A 7,602-nucleotide genomic window follows, 5' to 3' on the forward strand; every position below is an offset into this window, starting at 1 on the left:
TCAAACCCACCAGCCACTCCTCGGAAGGAAGGTTGGGCAATCCTACTTCCGTAGTGATACTGCCTCGGAAACCCAAGGAGGTGTCGCTATGAGTCGGGGCCGACTCGACGGCACATAACAACAACAACAACAATATAAGTAACAAAACATTTATCATTTCAACAAATCTTCACATGTACAGTTCAGTGACATTAATTGTGTTCATCAGCTTGTTCAACTATCAGTATTAACCATGCCTGAATTTTTCCATTATCCTTAACAGAAACTCAGTGTCCCCATACATGTTGTGTCTTCTTTTCTCCCTCTCTCCCTTTCACCCCTTGTAACCACTAATAAACTTTGATCTCTGTACATTTGCTTATTCTAGATATTTATAAGTGGAGTCATACAATATTTGTCCTCAAATTAATTTTAATGATATATTTTATTTAAGCACATAGATCTAAAAGTATTATTATTTCAAAATGTAACCGATATGAAGGAAAAGATTTTTCATCTCTCTCTCTCTTTCTCTCTCTCTCTCTCTCTCTCTGTCTATATATATATATACACAGACACACTAAGTCTGAAATCTGGTATGTATTTTTATGCTTACAGCACATCTCAGTTCAGATTAGTTTCTTATAAGTACTCAATAGTCACATGTGGGTAATGGCTACCTTCTTGGTCAGCACAGCACTAAATTTGGGCTCTAATTGTTTTTTAAACAGCCATAAACTAGTTACCATCAAGTCAGCTTGACTCACAGTGACCCGTGTGTGTCAGAGTAGAACTGTACTCCGCAGGATTTCCAATGGCTGACATTTCAGTAGATCACCGGGCTTTCTTCCAAGGTGCCGCTGGGTAGACTGGAACAGCTAATCTTTAGGTTAGTAGCCAAATACATTAACCATTGCACTGCCTAGAGTCTCCTTTTTAAACATAGTATGGGGCAAACAGAAGATAGCCCCAGCCTGGCTCCCCTTGCCTGCACTGAGCCATCTTCCCAAGAGAGGATCTGAGGATAATGAGGTGCTTTTGAGCCTTCAACACAAAGTCTTTCTTGCCTGGTGTTACCACTCCACAACTCATGAAGTGTGGGGACAAAGGATAGAGGTGGGAGCATCCAGGAGCTAAGCCTTGCATGAGCAGACATGACCAGCTGATCTTTGAAGTATTGTACCTGGTCCTGAGTCCTTACAGCACATGCAGGGGTGCACAGGCATCATGCTCTCTTCCCTAAAGCCAGGCTTGAGAGCACAGCTGCCCCTTCCTCACCTTCAAGGATTTCCATTAGGGAAGAGGGGTGCTCCAGGGCTCTGTGCACAGAATCTCATTGTCTGGTGGCCTGGGGGTGGGCTGTGCTTCGTTCTGTTGCATGTAGCTTTGCTGTGAGTCAGAAATGACTGGGCAGCTGCTGAAGAAACTCCCATGCTAATGACCAGCAGAGTGCTGCCTCCTTCCCCACCTCAGGATGGAAAAGGTTGAGCAGCCAGGCAGGGGAGGGAGAGGTGAGGACCCACTAGCATTGGGCACCTCAGGGAGAAATGATTGGCTCAGGTGTGGTCCTGGAGCCTGAGGGAAGTCAAGGACATTTTTTTTCTTTTTATTAAGGTATAATTTTCATACTGTAAAACTCCACCCTGTTAGTGGACAGTTCTGTGAGTATGATAAATGCATACAGTTGTGTAACCAATACCATCAAGGTATAGAACAGTTCTCTCATGCCAAAAATTTTCCCCAAGACACTTTGTCATCAGTGCTTCCGCCTCACTCACCCCTAGAAGCCACTGATGTATATAGATTTGCCTTTTCCATAACATCGTAGAAGTGGAATCCTACAGTCCACAACTGGACCAGTAGGCAACGTAATGATTAAAGGAGAAAAGATTGACATTGTCAATGATTCATTTTAGTTGGATCCACAATCAACATCCATGGCAACTGTAGTCAAGAAACTAAATGATGAATTGCACTGGGCAAATCTGCTGCAAAAGACCTCTTTAAAGTGTTATAAAGCAAAGATGTCATTTTAAGGGCTAAGGTGCCCTTGACCAAAGTCATGGTATTTTCAATAGCCTCATATGCATGCAAAAGCTGGACAATGAATAAAGAAGACTGGAGAAGAATTGATGCCTTTTAATTATAGTGTTGATGAAGAATATTGAATATACCATGGACTGCCAGAAGAATAAATAAACCTGTCTTGGGAGAAGTACAGCCAGAATGCTCCTTAGAAGTGAGGGTGGCGGTATACTGTCTCACAGACCAGTCCCTGGAGAAGGACATCATGCTTGGTAAAGCAGAGGGTCAGCAAAAAACAGGAAGACCCTCAATGAATGAATTGGCACAGTGGCTACAACAGTGGCTCAAACATAGCAATGATTGTTTAGATGGCACAGGACCAGGCATTGTTTCACTCTGTTACACCTGAGGATGCTATGAGTCAGAACATACTCAACGGTACTTAACAGCAACAGTATGTAACGTTTGAGCCTGGCTTCTTTCACTTGGCATAATACATTTGAGATTCTCTTGCATGTATCAGTTCAATCTTTCCTATTGAATTATAGTACTCCACTGTACAGTTTATCTATTCATCTGTTGAAATACAATGAACATTGAAAGTTTTTGGTGATTATTAATAAAGCCACTTTATTTTTTGTGTAAACATAAGTTTGTATTTCTCCTGAGTAAATAATTAGTAGTGGGATTGCTGGGTTGTGTGGTAGGTGTAGGAGCCCCTAGGTAGTACAAATGGTTAATATGTTCAGCTGCGAACTGAAAGGTTAGAGTTCAAATCCAACCAGAGACACCTCAGAATTTACTTCTGAAAGTCAGCTATTTAAAACCCTATGGAGCACAGTTCTACTTTGACACATATAGGGTCACCATGAGTTGGAATGACTCCAGAGCAACTGGTTTTGTTATGGTAAAGGTATGTTTAACTTTATAAGAAACTGCTCAACTCTCTTCCATATTGGGCCTTCCATTTTACATTATCACCAGTATTGTATGACAGTTTCAGTTGTTCTACATTGTCACTAGTACTTAGTATTGTCATTGTCATTGTTGATATTTTATTGTAGTCCTTCTGATAGGTGTTAGGGTTCCAGTGGCACATGGTTAAAGCCATTTGCTGCTAACCAAAAGGTCAGCAGTTCAAACCCACCAGCCACTCCACAGAAGAAAGATGAAGCAGTTTGCTTCCATAAAGATTTAAAGCCTTGGAAACCCAATTGGGCAGTTCTATTCTGTCCTATAGGATCCCTATGGCTTAGAATCAATTTGATGACAGTGAGCTTAGTTTTTTTGGTTTTAAGTGCTAGGCCCTGGGCTAGGTGCTCCAGGCACATTGTCTCATCTAGTGATGTTGTTGTTGTTGTTATGTGCTGTGGAGTCGTCCCCGACTCATAGCAACCCCTCCTTGGGTTTCCGAGGCAGTATCACTATGGAAGTAGGATTGCCCAACCTTCCTTCCGAGGAGTGGCTGGTGGGTTTGAACCGCCAGTCGTCTGGTTAGCAGGCAAGTGTCTTAGCCACTATGCTACCAGAGCTCCCAGGGTGATAGACATTACTAAAGCATTTCGCAAATTTGGAAAATAAGCCCAGAGACGTCTCAAGGTCGCTCAGTATAAGGACAGACCCAAGATTTAGAAGCACAACTATCTGATCCAAAGCGGAGCATTTCCCACCACTGTGTTCTGAGAGTTTCTGCCTCAATGTGGGGATGCTATTAATGCCCATGCACAGACACGGGAGAACTGGGCTCAACAACAGCAGACCTTTCCCTCCACCTCAGCACATCACTCATTATAGTCATTGCTAATCTGTCTGCCTTCTTTGGTGGTCTGTAAGCCAAGATAGAGGCTGTGCTTTGTCATCTCTGTACCTCCTGTGGCAGGTTCCACAGAAGTTCATTAAAAGTCCAAGCCAGCAAGTGTGTATGTGCATGCTGAAAGGTGGACCCCATGGCTGGTCCCTGAGGGACTTCTAGCCTTCCCTGCATTCTGACAGCCTCACTGGGCCATTCCTATCATTTGCTAGAGAAGAAATTTCTGGGCAAATAGGGGGGTGGGAGTGACCAGAGGTGAGGAGACCAGACCAGGTGTGTATAGCTTGGTCAGCTGGGTCCCTGGCAGGGGTCCACCCTAACCCATCCCAGCCTTTTCCAGTCCGTTCCAAGGACTGAAGTGTCAGAGTTAGGCTCCCCAGCTCTGTGGGCTTTGTTCCCTCCTTACTGCTCCTGCTCATGCCCAGAGAAGAAGCCAGAACCTGGGAAAGTAGTTCCTTTCTCCAGATTCCTCCAAATACCTGATATACAGGCTCATGGGCATTGGGAATCCAGGTGGACTTCAGATGAAGAGGTTATTTCAATTTGGGTCTACTTTTGGTTCTTTTTTTTTTTTTTTTCCTTAATTTCCTTCCCTACACCTCCTCTAAAATGACAACAACTCATAATGCTTAATTGCTTAGGCCTTTGAGCAATTATCTGAGTTTAAGCATATCTGAATTAGAATCTTCACCACTCATCAGCTATGTGACCATGGACAAGTCAGTCAACCTCTCTGAACTTCACTCTCTTCATCTGTAAAATTAGGCATAAAATATGATTCTACCTCTTAATATTGTTGAGGCCAAACCAAACCAAACTCACTGCTGTCAGTCCAACTCATAATGACCTCTCCTTGGGTTTCCGAGGCAGTATCTCTAAGGAAGTAGATTGCCCAATCTTCCTTCTGAGGACTGGCCGGTGGGTTTGAACAGCCAGCATTCTGATTAGCAATCAAATGTCTTAGGCACTATGCCACTAGAGCTCCCATATTGTTGAGGAGGGTCCATGAAATCATGCCCATAAATCACTCAGGAACAGGCCCCCATAGGAAACGTTCAGGGTGTACTGGGTGAGGAGGGTTATCATGAAGTACCTTTCCCTGCCCTGTCTTCTTGGATTCTCACCATGGCCCTCAGAAAGTGGTACTAGAATCCCATTAGGACATGCAAGTCAAGTGATCACTGGCCTCACTTTCTCTCACCCACACTGTCTGCCTCAGTGAAATGGGAATGTTGAGCAAGACCGCCTCTACCAACTGCTTCTGCTCTAAGAATCTTCCCTCCAGGTTCCATTTGCCTTTTTTTTTTTTTTTTGGTAATGCAGTATATTAGTTTCCCAAGGCTGATGTAATAAAATATCACAAACTTGGAGGCTTATAAGAACAGGAATTTATTGTCTCACAGTTCTAGAAACCAGAAGTCCAAATTCAGGATGTCAGCCATGTTGTCTCCTTCTGAGGCTCTGAGGGAGTGTGTTCCATGCTTCTTTCCTAGCTTCTGATAACAGGTGGTGATCCTTGGCATTCCTTGGCTTGTACATTCATCATTTCAGTCTCTACCTCCTTGTTTATATGGTGGGCTTTCCTCTGTATCTCTGTCTGTATCTCTTCTTTTTCATAAGGATAGCACTCAGATTGGATTAGGACCCACCCTACTCCTAAGTGATCTCATGCATAAAACCAAAAACCAAACCCACTGCCATCAAGTCAGTTCCAACTCACAGTGACCCCCATTGGGTTTCCGAGGTGGTAAATCTTTACAGAACTGTATTGCCCCATGTTCCTTCCATGCAGTGGCTGGTGGACTTGAATGGCCAAACTTCTAGTTAGCAGTCAGATGACTTAGGCACTGCACCACCAGAGTTCCTTGATCTCATGCATATTTCATTGATAATATCATCAAAGACCCTATTTCCAAACAGAGTCACATTCACCAGTATAGGAGCCAGGATTTCAGCATATCTTTTGGCAGGGGGTGGTGCTCAATCCATAGCACACAGGGCATGAGCAAATGTAACGAGGGGGCTCAGGGAAAAGATTTAGGAGCTTAGCACTAATGTAGCCACAAGGTATGTGGCTTCCCTCCAGAAATCAGTCACAGTGCTAGTGGCAGTTGGGCTGGGGGAGGGTGGCTCAGCGTTACACAGTGGTGACTGCATGCTCTTTTTGGGTTTGCCTCTAACCCAGAGCCAGGTAAACAACCAAGTTTTGAGCACTAGGGACTGCAGGTATAGATCATGGAACAGGCAGCCATTAGAACTATGTCTGGGGACTCAGAAAGAGATGCAGAGATACTTGTTAGTTTAGGTACTAGCCACTCAATGAAATGTGCAGTGTGATCCTTTTTAAACACCCATCTCCTCCTCTAGACAGTAGGTCTCAATGAGGGTAATTTTTGTCCCACCTCCACCCCAGGGGACATTTGTTAATGTCTAGAACAGTTTTTGGTTGTCACAACTAGGGAAGTGCTATTGGCAGCTAGTGGGTTGAGGACAGCGATGCTGTTAAACATCCTCTAATACACGGGACAGTCCTCATAACATAAAATTCTCTGGCCCCAAATATCAATAGTGCCAAACCTGAGGAACCTCTGTTCTAGTCCAGAATATCAATAAGAGCCTAGTGATTAGCACAGCACCAGGAATTCAGTGAGCATGTGATAAGTAAATTTGGACTGAATGAATTCATAAAGAGATGCAGTTTTATCTATGTTGTTGTTGTTGTTATGTGCCATCGAGTCGGCCCTGACTCATAGTGACTCCTCCTTGGGTTTCTGAGGCAGTATCACTACAGAAATAGGATTGCCCAACCTTCCTTCCGAGGAGTGGCTGGTGGGTTTGAACCACCAGCCGTCTGGCTAGCAGGCAAGTGTCTTAGCCACTATGCTACCAGAGCTCCCAGTTTTATCTATGGGTGTATTAAATCCAAAAGAGAATACTCCTGGATTTATTATAGCATGAAAAAAATAAACAAACAGACAAACATAATTATCTGGTAGTGATAAGTGCTATCAGAAAAAATAATGCAGAGTTGAGGAATGTCTTATTAGCAGGGCTCCAAACTGGTTTGAACTGGTTCAGTCATGGCCAAAGCAGTGAAATCGGAACAGCCCTGAATTTGTAAAATGTGGGTGTACCAGAATGATAATTGGAACAAGAAAAATTTTGAGGCAAAGCCCGGAATGGGAAGCTTAGAAAAGATGTAGTAGCCCTTTTCCAGGGGCTTGATGTGGGAGATTAGATTATTGCCAAGACTGTGGAGAGCAACACACATTCAAAACCGTGTAATCAGCCACCATCTTTGAGCTGGACACCATTTTTTCCAACTCGCTGGTCAAGAGATTTTGTTGCTATGCAATGTACACACTGCTCTTGTTTTCTGAGAGGGAGATTAAGTTTCTAGCAGGGTGTTGACCCATTAATTTTTTCCATTCTGGTTATCATTTCAGTATACCCAATTTTGTAAATTGAGTCTATTCTGGTATCACTTCATTGGCCATGACTGAACTGGGAAGAACTGGTTCAGAGCCCACTTACTAGTGCTGCTGTAACACAAATATCACAAGTGAGTAGCTTTAAAGAACAGAAATTTATTTTCTCACAGTTTATCCACCATTGCCATCAAGTCAGTTCCAACTCAGAGGAATCCTATAGGAAGAGTAGAACTGATCCGTAGTTTCCAAGGCTGTAATCCTTTTTTTTTTTAAATTGTGATTTGGGTGAAGGTTTACGGAGCAAATTTACTTTCCATACAGGGTTCACATACACTTTGTCTCATGACATTGACCACA

Source organism: Orycteropus afer, unplaced genomic scaffold, assembly GCF_000298275.1.
Source record: "Orycteropus afer afer isolate SDZICR_OR568_19922 unplaced genomic scaffold, OryAfe1.0 scaffold00144, whole genome shotgun sequence".
NCBI lineage: Eukaryota > Metazoa > Chordata > Mammalia > Tubulidentata > Orycteropodidae > Orycteropus > Orycteropus afer.